The sequence below is a fragment of the Malaya genurostris genome, chromosome 3, assembly GCF_030247185.1.
Source record: "Malaya genurostris strain Urasoe2022 chromosome 3, Malgen_1.1, whole genome shotgun sequence".
NCBI classification, from domain to species: Eukaryota; Metazoa; Arthropoda; class Insecta; order Diptera; family Culicidae; genus Malaya; species Malaya genurostris.
In genome coordinates this window covers 114,566,232-114,584,213 of record NC_080572.1, presented here as the reverse complement: position 1 = coordinate 114,584,213, position 17,982 = coordinate 114,566,232, and the positions used below count along the sequence as shown (strand labels likewise).

The 17,982-nt window shown below is 35.4% G+C and overlaps 1 protein-coding gene across 2 annotated transcripts in view; it reads right to left on the bottom strand.

Annotated features, from left to right (window-relative positions):
• LOC131434863 (uncharacterized) overlaps positions 1 to 17,982 on the bottom strand; it is a 351,398-nt gene that overhangs the window by 268,457 nt on the left and 64,959 nt on the right. Inside the window, exons 1-2 of one of the 2 annotated variants that reach the window (XM_058602083.1) lie at positions 12,303 to 16,294; positions 6,871 to 7,662 (exon numbers count right to left, since the gene is read on the bottom strand). The exons of the other annotated variant lie outside the window; for it this stretch is intronic. The gene's annotated coding sequence lies outside the window, so the exon portion shown is untranslated. Of the gene's footprint in view, positions 1 to 6,870; positions 7,663 to 12,302; positions 16,295 to 17,982 lie in introns of those variants that run through there. 2 annotated transcript variants of the gene reach the window in all.

Sequence of the window (17,982 nt, the reverse complement as noted above, 5' to 3'; positions counted from 1 at the left end):
TTCACTGGTCATGGAAACTTTCGTTAATTTGCTTTCGTTTTTCTGTCCATACCTGAAAGCATCGCTAATCCATTAATTGTTTATATCAGTTGTCCAATCTCACCAATCAGTTACAGACAGTTATCCAATCTCACCTTGGAAATGAAAAAGTAATTCTTCTACGCAGTCACGTACCCAGAGGGGGGGGGGGGCGAGGGGCCCTGGCCCCTCCCGAAATCAAAAAACAAATATATAATTATTTAGAAGGTCTCAGACATGTGTTACAGAAATAACAAGATAGTAAACGTAAAGAAATGTAATACAATAACAGTTCCAGTGGAAAACTTTAAAGTGTCTATTAAAACACCCATAAAAGGAACACCGAGAATTAACAGTTCGGCTGAAAAGTTCGTATCGTTTAATAGAAACACACATTTTTTTGCCAAAATTCGTTTTTATTATTCAACATAATTGCCATCAGAGACGATACAGCGATTATAGCGATCCTCCAACTTTTCGATACCATTTTTGTAGTACGATTTGTCCTTTGCCTCAAAATAGGCCTCAGTTTCAGCGATTACCTCTTCATTGCTTAAAAATTTTTTACAAGCAAGCATTCTCTTGAGGTCTGAGAACAGGAAAAAGTCACTGGGGGCCAAATCTGGAGAATACGGTGGATGAGGGAGTAATTCGAAGCCCAATTCGTTCAATTTCAGCATGGTTTTCATCGACTTGTGACACGGTGCATTGTCTTGATGAAACAAAACTTTTTTCTTCTTCAAATGAGGCCGTTTTTTTTTTTAATTTCGTCCTTCAAACGCTCTAATAACGCTATATAATAGTCACTGTTGATGGTTTTTCCCTTTTCAAGGTAGTCGATGAAAATTATACCATGCGAATCCCAAAATACAGACGCCATAACCTTACCGGCCGATTGTTGAGTCTTTCCACGCTTTGGGTTCGGTTCATCGCGTGCAGTCCACTCAGCTGACTGTCGATTGGACTCCGGAATGAAGTGATGGAGCCATGTTTCGTCCATTGTTATATATCGACGAAAAAAATCGGTTATATTTCGATATAACAGCTCCAAACACTACTCAGAATCATCAATTCGTTGTTGTTTTTGATCGATTGTGAGCTCACGCGGCACCCATTTTGCACAAAGCTTTCTCATATCCAAATATTCGTGAATAATATGTCCAACACGTTCCTTTGATATCTTTAGGGTGTCAGCTATCTCGATCAACTTCACTTTACGGTCATTGAAAATCATTTTGTGAATTTTTTTCACGTTTTCATCGGTAATAGCCTCTTTTGGACGTCCACTGCGTTCATCGTCTTCGGTGCTCATATTACCAGTACGAAATTTTGCAAAACAACTTACGAATTGTTGCTTCGCCCGGTGCAGAGTCTGGATAACACTCATCAAGCCATTTTTTGGTATCGGCGGCACTTTTTTTCATCAAAAAGTAGTGTTTCATCAACACACGAAATTCCTTTTTTTCCATTTTTTTCACAATAACAAAAGTAGCTTCACTCAAAATGCAATATCTCACAAACTAATAATCAGACAGAGACAGCTGTCAAATTTATACACATATCTTTTGAAGGTTGGTACTAACTGAAAATGGTATGGATTTAATTCTAGTGGCGCCCTCTCATAGAAACGATACGAACTTTTCAGCCGATCTGTTAGGTACATCAAAAATCTTCAGTAACATTATTTTTTTATCTTCGGGCCCCTCCCGAAACGAAATCCTGGGTACGGGCCTGCTTCTACGCCATGTTGGAAAAACCAGACTGAATTTTTTTCACAAGTGATTTTAAGACAAATCATCGATCAGAAAACTCACTGAAGAAAATTTGTCTACTGTTTTTTTTGCCTTCGCGATTCTCACTGAAACTGGTTTCACATGGCAAAAAATGAACGAAAACTGAACCTTCCTGAAAATGTTCAGTGCTCGTAGGGTGGTTGATAAGTGGATCAATAGTGGTGATGCATTCGAGATTTATTCGGCAATACCGTGTTGGTTAAGTAATATGATCAATGGAAGTAGCAAGTGCTGTGAATACCATACGCAATAGTATCAGGAGCGCAGGTTATTGCAACGCCAATTTAAACGCGCCATTCCAACGTTGCGCCTTCAGTGTGTTAGGGACGTGCAAAATGCTGCGTTCCTGTTACTTCAATGAATCAAATGCATGCTAAACATAGTCTTATTGGGTTTAATCTAAATAGTGCAGTGAAATCAACCAGCTGGAATTAAAACAGCTTTTCGTTACTATAATCACTATTTGGAATGTGGAAAAAAATTTGTTGTTCATATTGAGCACCCTACGTGCATCGAAAATAACGAAGTCATTATTCCTCATCCAGCGATTTAGTTGCTTACTTATTCAGTAGAGATAATTTTATTGATGGAAATATAATAACTAAATATTGCACGAATCACTTCGGTGTTGAACTGAATTGTAGAGAAAATATCATCGGAGAACATTTTCCCTTTTGATTATCCCTTTGGTGATATTTTGTGGATGAAAATTCGTCACCGAGTTTTAGTAACACAAAAAATCGTTTGTGAATTTCGAGGTCCCGAGTTTGTGAATGTATTTTGTGAATGAAAATCTTGGATGTGATTTTCTCCGTCCCTGAGTTTTGTTTTTAGAAAATCTCTTGAACTGAGTTTTTCACGAGTGATAATGAAATGAAGTTTTTCTGATTGGGATCTTCCCAAAACTGTTTCTACGATTTCTAACCAATTTGACATTGGAAGTTGAATAGTCTTGGGTCAGATTGCGACTGTTCATAGAATGGAAATAACCAAAAATGGGTTCACGAAGTGCTACGACATGAGCGAGATTCATATAATTTGGTGCAGGAGTTTGTTCGAAAAAAAATATTTTTTTAACTAGATTCCGCTCTTTTATCTAGAGAGGCGCTCTCATTTCTATACAGTGAATCATAGGTGGCAATGGCTCACTATGCACGTCTTTGTCCATCGGTTCGGCGTAAGTTATTGATGGAAAAGACTTCCAGAAGAGTTTGTATGTCATATTGCTATTATTACAGTAGAGATGGTCGGGTATTTGTACTCGAAACCTGACTTGAACTCACCCGACACTTATTGTTTAGGCACTAGATTCGACCAATGCTCAAGAAGCCAGCTGATGGTCGTAGGTGACAAGCGATTTACATGTAATACTTGTGTTCTGACCGATAGTCACATAAGAAGGTATAGTTTACTTTGAAAATACCTGAGAAAAATTCTTCCACACTGCCGCTTCGAAGGAAAGAATATCTGTGTATGACATGATTTTCCGATAATATCCATCGTCAGCGGTTTATTTTTATGCCAAGTACACGTACTTCGGAGGCGTGTTCATTATATATTTGTACATTATACTTGAGTTTTCATGTTCAGCATAGAGCAAATTGTTGTTGTCTTTAGCAAATTTTTATTTTATATCAAGCTCTCGTCGCGTACTGTCGCATTTTTCTTTCGCTCTGTGTTTTGCGCTGTGTTTGGCTAGGGTTACGCCAAACACATATATGAATATGCCAAAAACATTTATTTTTCGACTACCCAAAACATAGCTAACAACGGTAACTTTCAAACGGTGCGGAACATCCTTGCCAAAAAAGGAAACAAGTCATACAAATTTAATGGATAACTGAACCGGCCGACGAAGATAAATTCCGTGCACTAAAAGCGTGCAAGACTTTTGTACGACGGTGTTTCGGCGAAACACAAAGGCTATACTTCAATCGATGACGAAACATACGTCAAACTAGATTTTTAGTTTTACTTCGCAAGATTCATGTTTGTGTTTACCGACAAGCTTGCGAAGAAGGCCATGATTTGGCAAGCGATTTGCTGTAGTGATCTAAAAACGAAACCATTCGTCCCATCTTCGACGATGGCATCTCAAGTTTTCTTCAAAGAATATCTGAACAGCATATATTGTCGTTCATCCCAAGCATACGGACAACATCATCTTTTAGCTCGATTTGGCCAGCTGCCAACAAGATCTATTTTGTCAACAAACAAATAAATCTTCCCAATCGGCCGTGATTTTGACAAAGCAGCAGCAAAAGTGCAAAGCTCACCTTCTTAACCAATAGTGAAAGAACAAAACCTAATTGTTAATATGTATCGATCGAGAAACACTGAGCAAGTCAACATAGCTACGTTAGAACGCAGCCGAATCAAAACTTCGTGTAGAGTTTATAAAAGTAAAATCCGCACCAGAAATCAACTGATGGTCCCATTTCTACCTTTCTCATATAGAAATGCAATCACTGTGAAAATCGACTTTTGAACCGAGGCCCGGAGTGTCACATACCATTCGACTCAGTTCGTCGGGTACGCAAAATGTCTGTATGTGTGTGTACATGTATATATGTAACATTTTTTGCACTCACTTTTATCGGAGATGGCTGAACCGATTTTCATGAACTTAGATTTAAATGAAAGGTCTTGTAACTCCACACAAAGTTCCTGAATTTAATACGCATCCGACTTCCAGTTTCGGAATTACAGGGTAATACGTGCAACAGAATGAAAATAAGTGCACTTACTTTTCTCAAAGACAGCTTAGCCGATACTCACAAACTTAGATTTAAACGAAAGGCACAATTGTCCTATATAAAGTTTCTGAGTTTTCTTTTGATCCGACTTCCGGTTCCGGAGTTACAGGGTGATTAGTGAAAAAATTATTATTTAAAATTACTTTTTAATTTTTCTCAGAGATGGCGTGACCGATTTCAATAAACTTAGATTCAAATGAAAGGTATTATAGTCCCATACAAAACTTTCAAATTTCATCGGGATCCGACCCCCGGTTCTGGAATTATATGGTAAAGTGTGTTAAAAATTTGATACCGTCACTCGAAGCGGTGAAACAAAACACGCAACAAAATTTCTTAACTTGCCTAGAAACTGTTCCAATCGGTAGCCATTGTCAATAGACACCCAAACAACTCGATTCCAGCTATGCTGGTTCTCGTTTTCTTATTCCGGAAGTAAAATAAAATAATGAAAAGTAAAATAAGTTCTAAACTTGTCTCAAAACTATTCCAATCGGGAGTCATTGTCAGTAGACGACCAAACATTAATTTGGCTTTCCTTGTTTTTAGGTTTTTGATGAACGACCGAAGATTGTACCCATAGACTCAAAATCCCAGTCACTTTTCCCGAACCAACTTCGATCATACCGGTTTCCAGATTCCGGTTTCGGAAGTACCTCTTTTCTTTTCCTCAGAGACGGTCTAACCGACCTGAGTACTTTTTCACTCTATGGATTATACTAGTTTTGTTTTTAAAGAATCCAAGAAAATTATTTTGAAGAATACTACATTTTTATATATGAGAATATGTGAGATATGAGAAAGGCATCAGTGCACCACAAGGTGGATTCAAACAGGTTTTTTTCTATGTGAACTTGGACATTTTGTATTTTTGTATTTGTAAGTTTGTACGTACTCTTTCTTGAAAGTTATCATTATGGTATAAAATAGTTTCATTGGTCCAGGTTTATATCTTCAGGATGTTCGTATCCAAAATTGATCTTTTAAATAACTTTCAAATCATCATAATTGACTTCCATTTCAAGGATATTTTTCAAAATCTTTGCAATGTAAAAATTTGTTGAAGGCATCAAAATAGAATATAATCAATTGTTCTGAAAGAATTCAATTGTCAATTTTATCATACGCAAAAAAATCTAAGCGCTTGAAGTAGAGTAGGTTTGTAATATGTCACAGTTTAGTGCATCCACTATCTTCTTTATTATTGTATTTATTATGGGAATCTTTGAATTATTTCATTTTTAATGTAATCGCGCTCGGTCGTGTCTTGCATACAACTCTTGAATTTTTTTTCTTTGTTTCCTTTCTGCTCGATCTCAATTTTATAATTAGGGTTACAAGTTACGTGGATGTTTCAAAATGCTCAGTGCAATTTTTTTTAATATTTGGCAACCGTTCATCAGAAACCCAACTTCGAGAGGAATCTGTAATACAAAAAACAAAACCTTGCTCACCAATATGAATTGCTTCGTACACTACTATTTTTAACGATCGTAAACAAGTGTTACTTTCATTGAATCGTGCTATTGCAAATAATCTTAAATTGACATCTATAAATATAACAAATAGTTCAGCTGACATTGAAATAGAAGATCGCTCAGACTTAAGATTGCTGCTCGAATGGTAAAAAATCAACGTAATTTCCAGAAGCAAACCGTAACTAACGAATATAGCATAATTCCTAATTTAATGGTTTTCAAACGCTCATAAATCTTAAACCACCGCCTTTAATTTCAGACGGAAAAAATACTCCCCAAGTACGGTTGTGCTGATTACACGGTCTGTTTCGGGACGAAGAAAAAAAAAAGAAATTCCTGATTAAATAAATTGCCCAAGATAACCATTATAACCGCTACATAACTCTGATCCAAAAGACAGGCTCGTAATGTTTATGACGTCAAACGGTGGACGTAAAAGTAAATGTCGTTTCAAAGATCACGAACTTAGTTGACCGAACTGGAGCATGACACTCCTGAGGCATTTTCGGGCAGTCAAATTATCCCGTCTTAACGCAGCGTGTCTTGAGTAGGTATTATCCTTCAATGTTTGAATTTCATTAGCACCAATAACACACCAGCAGAACACTTGCAATTACGTTTCATCATTTTGGTCATTTTTGGTATTATGAAAATGCTAACTCAATGTGGATCCTTCATTCGTTAATTAAATAATATTTCATTATTTTGGATTTTACTAAAACCTTTTCCGATCCAATTTCACAGACTATTAAAAATATCGTTACTACAACAATCACAATTCGAATCCAATGCTGCTCGAAAATTTACTCAACGTTGGCCACTTACCTTTTTCACTCCTCTAAATTTAGATTGCAAAAGGATGGCGAAATTCCCCAAAGGTCTCAATTTGCTGCAATCAACACAAAAACATCACTCTGTATTGCTCTGATGCCAATAACGCCAGCCAGTTACCGAAACAACTACGGTCTACCGCCACTTTTCACGCTATTTGCACTCACTCTCGTGATTTGATTGCAGCTTGACTCCGAACAGGATTACACCGATTAGTATGCTGTACGTAGTATATTACCTGTTATGTTGGGCCTAATTAATGAGCGAGTTTTGAGGCGCCTTTGCTCGGCACCCGTATATGACTAAGCGAAATGTGTTTTTAATTGGAAAAGATTGCTAAGGGAACGTTTAAAACATTTACCATCACTAGTAATTTACTAAGCTATTTCGTTTGCTACTTGGTATTTATCTCTTTCTTCAGTGAGAGCAAAAAGATTACAAATTTTTGATTTAGAATGTAAACACTTTATCATTGGATTTAATATGTACACGAATACCGGTTCATTATCTTCACTAAACAGGAGCGAACAACTTTCCAGTATCCATCCCAATTACTGTCACTCACTTCAAGCGCAACATTTTCGGATGAAGGCCACCTCATCGCGCCCAAAACACATACACATACACATACATAATACAATAGAATTACCGCCTCTTAAAGGCGCGCTTTACAATTCCTCACAGAACCGAGCCTTCGGTTCTGCTCCCTGGAACAAATGGAACAAATGCTGATACACGATGACGTCTGCTTTCTCGTCGATCGGTTTCCGGCTTTTACTTTGCTGGCTAAAATGCGTGGAAAGAAAAAGAAAAGTGACGATGATGAAGGTTATTATTGGTACCAGGCCGATAAGTGCGACTACTGAATTTTTAGGTTTGCCTCTTTCGGTTTTCCTTCACCTGTTTGCGCCGGCAAAAAGGCAAGGAAGCCGATAACAAGGGTGCTACCACTGGTTAGTGATCACGTGACTCTGAAAGGGTTGACAGTTTTGTTTGGATTTTGAATAGAATTGGCATGTTAGAAAAGGGAAATTTTTGACCTTTTGATTCACATCAATTGATGGGCTTTCTTCGTGCTGCGGACTGTTAGATTATATAACAGAATATATAACAGGTAGCGTAGGCAGTTAATGTTTCATTCTAGATCCGAAATTAAGATATTATCTTAGTAGAAGAACAGGTCCGTAATAACTGGTTTAGATACTCATGTCTATCCAAACCTTTTTTATTTGTACTGATGCAAGAAGTCGATAATTTTTGTTCGAAATCAATTCAAACCAAATTTGGAATGAGGATGGAAAACAGTGGGCGTCGGATGCGAAAAGTTTTTGTTCCGTTCAAAGTTTTCGCGAATAATTCGTTTTAATAGACATTTCCTCCCAAAAAAATCAATATCTTCAATGATTTTTATGTTTTGGTATATTGGCGAGAAGCCGTTATAAATAACTTAAGTTATTTGCAGTGCTCAAACGGAAAAATGAGTGAAAACGCTGTTCTAATCCACCTGGTGGTGTAGTGATGTTTTCTCATATTCATATTCTCAAATATATTAAATTGAGAAAAAGAAGTTAGATTTTGTTAAATATGTTCGATACTATCGAGTCGGGAAATGGGAATCGATATAACGAAACTCGATTCGTTTACTCATCGAATAATATAAACTATAAATCGAAACAGTTTTTATTCGAATTTATGTTTTTCGAGCTGTCCGCTCTGAATAACAGTTAAACATAATCATATAATTTCGGAACGAAAGTGGGGTCCGAAGACATTCAAAAATTTTGTATAGGGCTCTGAGGCCTTCCATTTAAATCTAAGTTAGTGAATATCAGTTAAGCATTCACTATGATCTGTTCAATTGCACTGTTTCTTCGTGTGTTTCACATACAGGGTAGTTTAATTGGCGAAACGATTTCCCGGATAGAAGATAGCTATGGGTTCGAGTCCAGTCTCTATTGTAGGGTTTTCGTAGTTTTCATTGCATTGATGTATTCATGTCTTTTTTTTCAATCTGTTTTCTTAATTAGAAACTGATCAAATATAAAACTAGCTAAATACTAAAGCAAATCGTATTCATTATGTTATTGTTATGAGTTAAATTTTAGAATTTTAGTTCTATATTTTCGATACTACGGGAACCGGGATACGACGAACGTCAGCCGAAGTCAGTTCGTGTGGCCAGCAACTAAACTAACTAACTTCACAATTGCAATGTCACTTATGAACAATTTTATTAATCCAGTTTCAAGTGATTGCTGGATTCATAAAATTTGTAAATGACATTGACAAAAAAGGTAAAAAAACACTCTAGAAATTGAAATTGACCCTGTATTTCTAGCACCGGAAGTAGGATATGGACATCAATCAAAACATTTTTATGAATATTGAAACCGTTTATTTGATCTTAAAGTTATGGAAATCGGTTATATAATTTCATTTTGAACATACAGGAAGAAGGAAGAAGAAAGAAGAAAGAAGAAAGAAGAAAGAAGAAAGAAGAAAGAAGAAAGAAGAAAGAAGAAAGAAGAGAAGAAGAAAGAAGAAAGAAGAAAGAAGAAAGAAGAAAGAAGAAAGAAGAAAAGAAGAAAGAAGAAAGAAGAAAGAAGAAAGAAGAAAGAAGAAAGAAAAAAGAAGAAAGAAGAAAGAAGAAAGAAGAAAGAAGAAGAAAGAAGAAAGAAGAAAGAAGAAAGAAGAAAGAAGAAGAAGAAGAGAAGAAGAAAGAAGAAAGAAGAAAGAAGAAAGAAGAAAGAAGAAAGAAGAAAGAAGAAAGAAGAAAGAAGAAGAGAAGAAAGAAGAAGAAAGAAGAAAGAAGAAAGAAGAAAGAAGAAAGAAGAAAGAAGAAAGAAGAAAGAAGAAAGAAGAAAGAAGAAAAAAGAAAGAAGAAAGAAGAAAGAAGAAAGAAGAAAGAAGAAGAAGAAAAGAAGAAAGAAGAAAGAAGAAAGAAGAAAGAAGAAAGAAGAAAGAAGAAAGAAGAAAGAAGAAAGAAGAAAGAAGAAAGAAGAAAGAAAGAAAGAAGAAAGAAGAAAGAAGAAAGAAGAAAGAAGAAAGAAGAAAGAAGAAAGAAGAAAGAGAAAGAAGAAAGAAGAAAGAAGAAAGAAGAAGAAGAAGAAGAAAGAAGAAAGAAGAAAGAAGAAAGAAGAAGAAGAAAGAAAGAAGAAAGAAGAAGAAAGAAAGAAGAAAGAAGAAAGAAGAAAGAAGAAAGAAGAAAGAAGAAGAAGAAAGAAGAAAGAAGAAAGAAGAAAGAAGAAAGAAGAAAGAAGAAAAGATGAAAGAAGAAAGAAGAAAGAAGAAAGAAGAAAGAAGAAAGAAGAAAGAAGAAAGAAGAAAAGAAAAAGAAAAAGAAAGAAGAAAGAAGAAAGAAGAAAGAAGAAAGAGAAAGAAGAAAGAAGAAAGAAGAAAGAGGAAAGAAGAAAGAAGAAAGAAAGAAAGAAGAAAGAAGAAAGAAGAAGAAGAAAGAAGAAGAGAAAGAAGAAGAAGAAAGAGGAAAGAAGAAAGAAGAAAGAAGAAAGAAGAAAGAAAGAAAGAAGAAAGAAGAAAGAAGAAAGAAGAAAGAAGAAAGAAGAAAGAAGAGAAAGAAGAAAGAAGAAAGAAGAAAGAAGAAAGAAGAAAGACGAAAGAAGAAGAAGAAAGAAGAAAGAAGAAAGAAGAAAGAAGAAAGAAGAAAGAAGAAAGAAGAAAGAAGAAAGAAGAAAGAAGAAAGAAAAAAGAAGAAAGAAGAAAGAAGAAAGAAGAAAGAAAGAAAAAGAAAGAAGAAAGAAGAAAGAGAAAGAAGAAGAAGAAAGAAGAAGAAAGAAGAAAGAAGAAAGAAGAAAGAAGAAAGAAGAAAGAAGAAAGAAGAAAGAAGAAAGAAGAAAGAAGAAAGAAGAAAGAAGAAAGAAGAAAGAAGAAAGAAGAAAGAATACTAAAGTTAGAAGAATGAAAATGATATCGATTATTATATCCAGAAGCGACTAAATTTAAAGGCCATGTTTTCTCAAGTGATGGTATAAATAAAAGTAAACTTCTCAAAAGTGTAATGAATACCTCTAGTCCATTTGCGGTTTCAAGCTTATTTCCGAAAATGGTACGTTGTATTCGAATTTGTTTCGAAATCAATTTCCACTGTACTGAACAGCCCGATCACGATATAACTGATAGGAACACATATTGCTTTCGAAAAAAATACTTGAAAATGATGTTCTCAGAAGCAATATCTATCGATTAAGGCAATTAATCGATTTTTCATTAAGTCCGCGTTTTATGTAATTATTAACATACGCAACTGAACGAACTTTTAAGCAGTTTTTGGAGCACATTGTTCAGCTTATATGAAACTAAAAAGATCACTCGGAACTTTTTCTATGCCTTCAAGTTGCCAAAAGATCCGCGTGTACTTTTAAGCAACAAGAGGTGGAATGGTATTTTTCAGATACTGTTGAGCTTTTGGAGCTTTTTTCAGATACTGTTGAGCTTTGGTATGTTATTGGATTTAAATTATTTTAGATATTGCCTAGTTAAGACACTTATTTCGCATTTCTTTAAAAAATAAATTTCCAAAAGCGCTTTTACAGAATTTTTTAGAAGATAGCTTTGAAAGCATCAAAAATTCGTACCGAAAACTCTTAAGGCAATCGTCCGCGCGGGTGGTTTTATCATATTTTCGATGGAAATGAGTGAAATATCACAAAATCACTCATTTTTCAGAGCTATTGTTGATAACACTCGGAGAATCCTCCGAATTATTCAACCAGTTTTGCCCTGCAGATAGATAAAAGTTTTTCAGAGGTCTGTATGTTTTTGGTTATGGCAAATTTTTCAACTTTTCCATCGAAAATTTCCCAAAACCACCCGCGCGCATGATACTTGGACGATGGTCTTAAGCAACTCAGATTATCAATTATAGCACAATAATAGAAAGGCAAATCTTTTTCTTTGTATTCCTTTCTTTAGAACCAATTATGGCAAAATGAATCACGGCAGCAGGTATCGACTATTTAATCGCTGTGTAAAATGAATTTTGTTGCGACTTCCATTTGATCCGTAACACCATCAGATAATCTTTTCATCGAACATTGTCTCTTTAGTGATTAATGTTAGCTACAGTAATGAATACCATTTCGTTAGAAATACTTCATACCGCAATTAATCGATAAATCACTTGGGTATTTGTAATCAGTTGGTACGATACATGAAGCGATTTTATGGTAAAAGTTTGATAGTAACTTATGCTGCTGAAAAAAAATTAAACTCCAGATGGATCGCTTCTATCGTGTGAGCTAACTTCTCATTTCAAGGAATGTGGCTACTACTATAAACGATTTGAACTATAAAAATACTTTTTAGGCAAGGTTATAATTCTTTTAAAAATGAATCTATTATCCATATGTCAAATACACCTCACAGAATCACGTGACCAATTACTGATTTGGTTTAAATTATTGGCTCACCTTAATGCATTAACAATATCAGTACAGAATCAAACTACACTGGAACAGAAACAGTCACTTCCTACGCCTATTCCGCTTCTCCATCTGATGTTGTTTTTTCATTCGATCCAACCGGGCAGGTGTATTGAATTCCGTAAAATTCCATCCAAGTTTAGTTTGACGTTCGAACGGTTACATAAAACGTAGCGGTAGGCAAAATTTGTGGAACAGGTCCAAAAAAGAGAAATGCCGAGCTATCGATTTTCACTTCATTCACTTTCCATCGGACGCAAATCCTTCATAGGCAGGACGTGTTGTTTTTCTTTCACACTGAAATATACACATACATCACACTTTATTGGCGTACCTTAATCCTTCCTATTCGTTCTAGCAATCTAATCACTTTGCTTGCGGGTCGACTTCGTCGCTGTCCCAGAGCAGCTCTCTTCATCCGCTGCTAGGAAATCCGATATCTAAAAGATCTTGCTCAGCCTAGCCAAGGTCTATTGGACTATAGAAGCACGTGGAAAACTGTGACAAAACAAGTAACGAATTGGGGACTAGTTGTCGTTGTCGTCGTCCTCGTCTTCGTCATCATCGTCATCGATAGCACGGCGGAAGCAGTCTTCAGCGATGGGGTGGAAAAAGAAGAAACTCAAGTGAAGAAACTTTCTTTTTCCGCCCAAGGTTACTTTTCAATGGAAAGCGATATGCTTGGCCGAGCACAGCTGGTAGCATGTCAAGGATGACTTATAATTTAATATAATAGTTGATCGTTTGGGCACGTCAAGTTTCCACTGGAAAATTGTGCTTGGAGGGCGGATTTCCGTATTAGATGCTGCTGAATATGATTGAATACTGATTTCATTCGTTTGTTGTTTCATTGTGGAGTGAGTAAACTAATTTGAGGTTTGCTGAAATTCAATAGTGGTATCAATCATCGAACGTACCCCTTAGAGCAAAGGAAACCACAAAACCAAGAATTTATACTGCGAGTCAGAGTTTATTTGCCTCAATGAAAAATAAGACGAAAAGCAAATACTATCAAATTAGACGAGGTAATCACATAAAAGAAAAGGACGGGAAATGAACGAGCAACTGTTTTCTCCCGGTTAATGCTAACAAAAAGCGAGCTTCCTGGACAAAAAAATCCGTATTCGGATGATTATGAGCAGTGCTATACGATTCATTGGTTGCACGTGAAAAGAATTATCATTTTTCTATGACACTGTTCTGACTGAAAGTGGAATAGTATGACATAGTATTCGAACACGATTTAAGAAAATGACTCCTTTACGTTTTAACCTTTTTTATAAATATAAACAATAGGTATAAAATTCGCTCTAAATTAAAAAAAAACTTCCGGTACTGAATTTCAACACCAATCGATTCAGCTCATCGAATTGAGAGAACGTCCGTGTGTGGTGTTAACAAAAAGGTCGAGATCTCAGAGATGACTGGGAAAATTTTGATAAAACTAATCGCAAAAGGAAGGTCTCCTCGTTTTATGTCAAAATGTTTGACCTTGTAAACAAAAACTGTTTTGAGGCGTAAATTCCACACGGTAATAGCTATTCAAAAAGCCACACACTGGCAGAGTCCGACTATTTTTTACGGATATATTGTTGTTTTTGTGTAAACGACCTTTCCTCTTATTCCAGTAGCAGGAGTTTTGGGCTTAAGCGATGTTTGGGAGCAAAGTGAAATACGATCTTTAATACTGTTGTATGCAATTCTTTCTAAGTACTTAAACATCCTTTTTCATGACATTTTGTCTCGTTTTGATTTTAGCACAGTTTATTTTTGGCAACATTATCGTTCGAATATGGCATATGCATTAGAAAGATGGCAGTATTTTTGAAGTCAAAACAATTTCATAATTCATAATCAAGATGATTTAAACTGCTTACAGTAATAATTGTTGAAAGAACATAACTTTTTACATTCATACACCATTCGCCCAGTTGAAAAATTCTGGGCAGTTATGAAAGGTCAAAGCAAAGTCTTGACATTACATTCCTTTTATGAAATTTGGCCTTTCTGTTTCAACAGACTTCGCAACCGATACTTAGCGTACAGAATCATTGCATGGCTAGTACTACGATCCTACTGATTCCGATGAATCCTTCCAGGTCGGGGCCCGAACATATGGCAGCTGGCTTGTAAGACCAGCGCCGTATGCATTGAACCGCCAACTCGGGCAAAAGTTATGAAAGGTAAGCTCAGGAAAAAAGAGAAAATGTTCAAAAACGATTTGTGTTAGAAAGATGTCGCAAGTGTGCACGGGATAGTACAAAATGTGGTGAGGAGATTGAATAAATCAACTTTGCATAATTGCAAAAACATTGCTAATATTAGTTCAATGCTTTTTTGGGAGTTTCAAAAGTTTTCGGCTTGGAATGAATTTCATGATCATTTTAGAATATTCCATACTTTTAGAGTGAATTCTTTATCACAGAAAAATTGTAAAAAGTTGTATTACCAAACGTAATTTTCAAATTATATACATCGATAAACCTCCAACAGTTAGATAATGGTTTGATAGATAAGATGCCTTTCATTAAAAATAATTATTTTTCCAATTTGGGAAACATTTTCGTCTCAAGTTTTACAGCTCGTCATGTTTCTGAATATTTACTAATTGATTCGTCGCGAAACAATATCACTATTTCACATAATTACCACGTTCAATCAACGATTGAAAACTTTTAAAATTACCCGCTAAGCAATGAAAATCTTCGATAATATGAAATGAAAATTTTTCACTTAATTCACTTCTTTGTTCTTTGTTTTCATCTCATTTCGTATTGCAAGGATGCCTAGTTCGCTAATAATGATATGAAAAAAATAGTTCTCTTCTTCTCTAAATTACCATCAACAAGTATTTTTGTTAAGTGTGTGCGTGTGTTTCATCGTCTGTGCCTCTGATACACATTTTTAAAAGGGTCAATGCAGCATAACCTTACAGTAAGGGTTTGAAGGGGCTACTACATTTGGAATAAAGTCGTTTGGCATAATGCCGTTTGGCATAGTGGTTATTTGGCATAATTGTAATTTGGCAGAATGGTCTTTTGGCATAATATGCGGGTTGCAGGCGTACTCGCCGCCTTCGGCCGTCTCGACCTGAATCATCTATGACGAACAAAATATTGTGCTAGCACTAAGTGAGTTGCTTATATAAAATGATAGTGTGCTATTTACTACAGAAATTTAAAAATAAAAAATAATAATGCCATTTCACCTAATATTATCGAAATATTTGGACCGAATATAATATTAACATATTTCGTTCGAGTTTTCCTTGCACAACATCACTCGATCAAAATACAAACGAAAATTAACATTAGATTAAAATATTGCAAATCCAATTATTATTATGACAAATGGCATTATGACAAATGGCCATTATGCCAAAAGACCATTATGCAAAATAACTGTTATGCCAAAAAACCATTCCAAACAATGACGTTATGCCAAACGGGCCGCCCCCGGTTTTAAATGTAAAAGGAAAAAAAACGAAAAGATCCAATCATTTTCAAAAATCGAATTGATTCCAAGATGGTTCCAAAAATATCGTGCGTTGTCTCACAGCCAGAACTAGGCCCTTTTAAGAAGAATTGTGATGTTTTGAACCTGAGAGTGCAATAGTTTAATATTATGTTTCGATGCCTATCGCAATCGCTAATGAATATAGCACCTACGAGGGGATAAATAAAAATTAATGGAGATGAAATTAGGAACAGAGAAGTGTTTTTAGCTGCTTTTTGAATGTTAGCTAAATTTTCAATAAATGTGAATCAGAATTAAACTTAAATATAAAGTAATTAATGTGATTTTAGCGGCTAAATCAGGTTTTTGACGTAACGTCCTTACCAAAGAGATTACATAGGGAGCCGTTACCCTAGTTGAAAATTAAACAAATCAGTCGTTTTTGTTTTGAATTGCAATTTAGGAAAAGTGTAAATTTTTAACAAAACCTTTTCCATTTTGCTGAAAACTGCTTGCAAAAAATAGTTTGGTCTCAGTTTTCTTGCACTATCACATTCCATCAGCAATTGATACATTTCCATATGGTTTTTCTCTCACAGATTTTTTTACACTATAAAGATTTACATATCTTTAATTATTATTCCAGCGAAATAGAAAACTTTGCTTGAAAAAGCCAAAGAAAATGGATACGACATGTTATTCTTTCGGAAAACTGCTTTTAACAAAACATATCTAGTTTTGATTATTTTATTATGCACTGAAACAGTGTAGCTAAAAGTTTTACTATGTAACAAAAATCAAGAATGTATCGAATATAATTTTAAAATTTACATAAAATTTATTAAAATTGATATTTCCAAAAAAAATTCATACTTTACATTTGTTTGAGCATATATTATTGAATAAACTTAATTTTACACGTGCCTTTGACTGGTTGCACTGAATATAAAAATTCAGCCGAATCAGTAGGTGCAGCTCGGACTGCATCCCATGAGTGTTAGTGTCCCATGCTGTGGTGGAAAACAAAGTTTGACAATATTTAATGTCGTTTTCGCTTGAGAAAACTGAAGAAACGAGGGTAGTTTAATCAAACAAACACGATTCAAGAAACTGTGTTAGTTTCGCACTTAGCAACGGGGATTTGAGCAAACCTGATAAAAAACCTGTTCGAAACTGACTCGATTTTCAGTTCAAGAACGTTGAAACTAATTTCGAAACTAGCTTAAAACAAATGGTTTGACGACATAAGTTACCAAAGCTGCACCTTTATTTTCAAATAATTCTGAACGCTTTTCTTCAGGTATAAGGTTGATGTCAGAGTGAGCGCGGATCGCGTAGCGAAGCAATGCGATTCAATGCGATATACTGTTTTCGCATCGCATTCCCTCTGACAGGTTTGCTTTGATCAACTGCAACTAGCTCGCATGCGCGCCTCGGCGCTTCGTGTGACGCTTTCACTCTGACAGTAACCTAAGATTATACATGAACCTGCTTTGTTATTTATGTAAGCGATGAAAACACTGACATGTCTTGTGAGAGATAACATAAATATGAATAGCGTGGAACGGTGATGATTCTTCGTACATCGTACTACTGTGGGCAAAAACTAGTAAGACTTTTGAATTACATTTCGTATTTCTTATTCGTCGAATTTTTTTTTATGTTGGTATGACTGTCAGTGGCATCTGTGACAAGTGTCACGTCAAAATATTCATTAGTGTTTAGTATACGTCTGTCTTTTTGAAGTATTAAAAGAGCAATCGGTGATTTTTACGACGAGTGAAATTATTCAACAAAAAAGTTCCATTAAATTTTGTGTGCGGAATCAAGTTTCTGATGCCGAAACGTTCAGAATATTGCAAAAAGCCTTCAATGATAATTGTTCGTCGCGAGCAAGTGTTTTTGATTGGTATAAGTTGTTCAAAAAGGGTCGAGAGCGCGTTGACGACGAACCACATCCAGGACGACCATTTCTTTGATTATCAAGGTGTGCTGCACTTCGAATTCTTTCCGACCGGCCAAACTGTCAACAAGGAATAATTTCCAAGAAATAATCAACAGTATTTTTTTGTATTGAACAAGATCAATGACTATTGTTACCTACACGGGAAAAATTCCGATTCTAGAAATGAGCAAAGCGAGTCATGATTTGGGGAAAATAATATGTTTTCATGTTATGATAATACATCATGATTAAAACTTCTCCGATCAT